Here is a 5,148-nt window from a genome sequence, read left to right as displayed (position 1 = left end):
ATTAGAATAATTACTTCATTAGGATTCTTTGTAATTAGCTAATTACTTTTCCTTGTAGGAAAAGTCAATTGTACTTGTGTATACAGTGGCGTTGCCAGATTTTTATGTGTTGGGTGGCCAACATATAAACCAAATAAGAAATTAAAAAATTTCAAATTTTCAACGTTAACAATGTTTGGAAAAATAAAAGGCAAAAAATAATTGTTTATTTCAATTAGGTGTCAAAATAACACTTGTCGTTCTTTCACATCTCGAAAACCATCTATGATTGAGTCAATGATAAACTTTTCTACAATTTCCCTTTCGATGTACATAATCAAAGAGTCTGTGAGAAATTTGTCTTCCATCTTGTTATGAAGCCTAGTTTTTACTATACACATAGCAAAAAATAATCGCTCTTCAGTTGCAATAGAAACATGAAGAGTAAGCACAAGCACAACCACTCTATAAACAAGTGGATATGTCATTGATCTTCTAGTCGTTACCATCCATTAAGATAGATCAGAAATTGTTGACAAGTTTTTGAACTCTGGAAGTCGAAGGATGTCACTCTCAAAATGTTGAAGTTGTCTTCTCAAACCTATCTTCGTATGATCTTCGAAGTCTTGGGGGTAGAACTTATATACCAATTGACAAATATCATCAATTCCTAAAAGATTTATTCACTTCATGGGGATCCAAAGTCGACCCCAAAATAAGCAGCTATGTTGTTTGATCACTAAATTAGATATTTAATTCTTGGAGTTGAGAATCTATTGCAAGATTAAAAAAAAAAATAGGGAAATAGCTCAAAATGCCACCCTTTTTATAATTTTAACTGAAAATACACCCTTCCCCAATTTTTTTGCAACTATCACCTATAAATATATACTAGCCCCAACGCATGTGCCAATTGGTTTTCTTTTCTTTTTTTATATTTTATTTTTAGAATTAAGAAAAGATAACATGGGTAGTTATGTTCCATAAAAGTAGGACCTATTATCTGATTTGTTTTTAATTTTTAATTTTTTTAAGTATGAAAACATGTGAATTTACCATATTATCCTCATTTAATTAATAATTTCAATTCTTAATGTTTGAATTAACCAAGGGCATTTTCTAGTATTTTGAATGTTTCACGATTCTCTGCCTTTTGCTTTATATATATATATATATATATTTATTGTCCACTTATTGCACACATATATCACTTATGCTGAAATTTTGTTTTCTGCGCATCTTTTGTGAAATTGTTTGAGTGTCTTAAATTAAATTTCTCCATAGCCCAAGACCTTATCCGTTATTATTTGGCCATCACTCAAGTATCTATTGTCCTTAATTTTCCAAATTTATAAAGATTTTACTTTTCCAAAGGCCCATCTTTTGATTAATATATATATATATATATATATAATTAACCATTGACCCAACTAATTAGGCATTTACCTAAAAGGCCATACCTCACAAACCACTCAATTGGGCCACTTGCATAGCCAATACAAACTATTCTATTTCCAAGAGTAAGTCTTATAAAGACCTCCAAGAAACTCTAGTATTCCAATGTGAGAACTCAAACATGTTTGCAATGCCTATCAAAACTAACAAAACTAAATTACGTTACTGCACACATTATTTTTCGTAGAGAATTGTTGTTCTGGTTGGTAAAGAGATTGCAAAATCACCATCTTGCATTTTTGTTACAAGTAGGTAGAATGAAAAACCTTGAATTTCTCACCCAAATTTCCTCAATTCTCAAGAAACAGGACCACTTGGTCGTGGTATAATTACTAAAACTTATGATTTTCCTTCTTCCTTTCATGGCAGAATACAAAGAGCTCAAATCTGATCAGTCCCGAAACTTATGTCGATTCTACCCTGGCAGAATACAAAGAGCATTAAGGGTAATATTGACGTTTCATATTGACTAGATTTCAGATTCGTTGTACATCCAACGGTCCAAAACTCATCCCCATAGCCAAAGGCCCATTCAACCGTTGGATCTGATCGGCAGCTGCAATGAAAGAATGAAAATTTAATCTTGTAGCAAAATGCAACAAAGTTGAAATTTGAGGCAGCTGAAAGCACAAATCTTTCAATAATGAAACAAACCATCATAGGAAAATATTCAATTTCTTTATGAAATAATTATATTGTTGGGTTGGGATGGGAAAGAAAAGAAATCAAGGTTTTGGGTATTTAGTAAATGTATAATTGCATTTGCCAATGTGTATACAAATTTTGTCTGGTTATGTGTTTTAATGTTTTGAATTGGTGGAATTGTAAGGTATATATGGACTTGTTGGAGTTGATAATTGATATTTTAATCTGTCATTGTAGTTTTGGGGGAAGTTTCAGTTGGGGAGAGCTATTTCTGGGGAATTTGGGGAAGAAAAATCTAAATTTCATTATGATTGGGATCAGCCAATTGACAGTGTTGAAGACTGTTGGCCTCTTTAGGTCAACTGGTGTGTGTCATCCACATAGTTTGTTTAATAAATCTGCATTTCTTAAGAAAGAAAAAGACAATGTTAGGCTTTTGGCCTGTAAATGATTTAGCTGTCAATATCATTATTCTGTTGCCTCTTTTCATAAGAAGCTTCTTATTTCTAGTAGTTTTGTTTCAAAATTATGATTTCCATCTGCACTATGCAGGTTATTATGAAGGCTTAAACATTTGACAGCATGGGAAGAAAAATCTACATGCAATCCAAGTGCATATCTCACCACTGCCTCCCTGGGATGTGACTAGAACAAAATTTCAAACTTTTGGTAGCAATACCCTCTGCAAACCTTTGAAGGTATTTAAGAAAAATCTACATGCAATCCGAACTTTCCATTTACTTGAAAAATCTACATGCAATCCAAGTGCATATCTCACCACATAATGTTTGCTTACCAGCCATCAGTCTTCTACCACCAGTTTGGAGTGTCCATGGCCAAATTAGGGAATGTTCAAGTCCTCACCGAGCAAAACGAAGGCGAAATTCGAACCAATTGCAATTTTGTCAACTCTTATTAAGTGACCTTTTAATTCTAATGACAAGCAGCCTCAAATCCTCACCTTGTTTTTTTTTTTGCTTAACCATATGATATCTTTGAAATTGTTGTTGTTTTTGAACGTTTATGTACCACCTTACAGGTTACAGCTAACAAAGCTGGCTTGATATGATATGGAATTTACTTGTTGACTCATGTTCAACCTTTCTTGCCTCTCTAAAAATTGAGTTACATATAGTTTTTGCACCCAAAGCCCTCAATCAATGGACAGAAAATGGGCCTATGAGAAAGGAAATCTTCTCTCTCAAGCCCCTTCTTCTCTTTTACTTTCCCTTCATCTATTAGCTGGGTAGTGGTGAAAGGTCACTGTTGTGAGAAACTTTATGGATCTGAAAAATCATATAAGGGCCTGGTATTAATTGAAACACCGTCGTGGTCGTGGACCTAAAATGATATATGAAAAGAATATTTTGAGACCTTTATCTGCCTCAAGCGTTAGCATCTCTGACTCATACTCTGTGGGCTCTATTTTGTCTTCTTTTCAAGGAACTAGGTTTTTCCAAAGGTTTTGTAGGTTTTAGACAAAAAGGTCAAAAAAACTGTCACTTTTTGGAGCAAACTCTCTCTTTAAATCTAATCTTACTTATTCACACTGTTATAAGACATCAATGTATATCTAAATAAAATTGCAAAAAAGCTACTACTGTAATAGTTTGGAGTAATTACTCATTCATCTTTTGTTCTTCCTTTTAAATATTTTTCCCCTCTCTCCTCCAAAAACAAAATATTATATATCTTCATAAAATTAATATGTTTCAAGGTCATATTAACATCTAATTTTGTAAGTTTATCAAAAAAGATAAAAGAGATTACCTCTTATTAATTCTAATCTTAATCACACTATAAGACATACAAATATCTAAATAAAATTTAAAGCAGACAGGAGCTACTGTGTAATGGTTTGGGTAATTGTTCATTCAGGTATTTATATACTTAGGTTTGAGTTCATTTGGAGAATCATCAAACATGTAGTAGTACATTTACATAATGTTTGAGTAATTCATATTATAAAACAAAATTGATATTGTTGAAAAACTAAATATTCTGCAAATAAATTTCATGATGGTGATGCTTTCTTTAGTCGCAAGCAATTTTTACCTTGTCAAATTATATTTTTCAGTTTGAAGTCAAAAGTCAAATATACAAAAATTATACATATATATATATATAGATATAATTTTTTTTAATTATTGTTTTACTTGATCCCTGAAAAACCTAGAATTATATAGAGTGAGCTTTGCTCTTTTAACAATGTTTCGATTAATCTTGGGAAGCCCAAAAACAAATATCATAATTTTATTTTTCATTAAAAAAAAGAATTTTCTTTATTTTCTTTTTATTATTGTTTTAAATCTTTTTATTTTTGCCAGATATTGCTATAAATCTTTGAATCGGGTGTAGCATTTATTTATCTTTTAGGTCAAAAAACCCATTTAAATTTAAATATTATAAGAATTATTTTTTAGTACGATACAGAACCAAACATGGGTCTTCACTATTTTTACAATCCAGCTTCTTAGTGCTCGTTTGGTATTACTTATTTGGGGCAAAAATCACTTTCTTCAAAAATTTTGCTACAAAACCTGTTTGGTAAAGAGAGAGAAATCTGCATTTTATGAGAAATTTGCTTATGCGGAAAGCGGAATGAGAACCGGTGGCGTTTAATGAAATTTTCTAAAATGCCAACAATATCCTTATCAATTTAAACAAATTACATCAATTATCCTTCATTTTCTTTCTTACATACCTGCACGATTTACCTCTCCCCGCAAGCTCTTTTCAGAATTTCAAGGAGAAAACTATCCAATTTGATTACTTATTAAATTTTCTCAAACCCTCGAATATAATTAGGTAAAGAGATTCTATTTAAACTCCTACATCTTTCCATTTGCAAAACAGACTGCCCACAAAAACAAAAACCAGAAAAATATGATTCGGATGATGAAAGGAACTCAAACTGTTTTTGGCAAACTCAGAAAAAGCTCTGTATTATGTATAGCAGAGGAACCTGGAAGAAGAATGATATGTCATCTGGAAGAATAAAAAAGCTGAGGATTGTTCAGCCCAATCTCGATCCAAAGAATTTTAGGCATTTTCTATTTCTTTTTTTAA

This window comes from Prunus mume, linkage group LG7 (genome assembly GCF_029339155.1).
Source record: "Prunus mume cultivar Tortuosa linkage group LG7, ASM2933915v1, whole genome shotgun sequence".
Lineage (NCBI taxonomy): Eukaryota > Viridiplantae > Streptophyta > Magnoliopsida > Rosales > Rosaceae > Prunus > Prunus mume.
Note: the sequence above shows the minus strand (reverse complement) of the source record.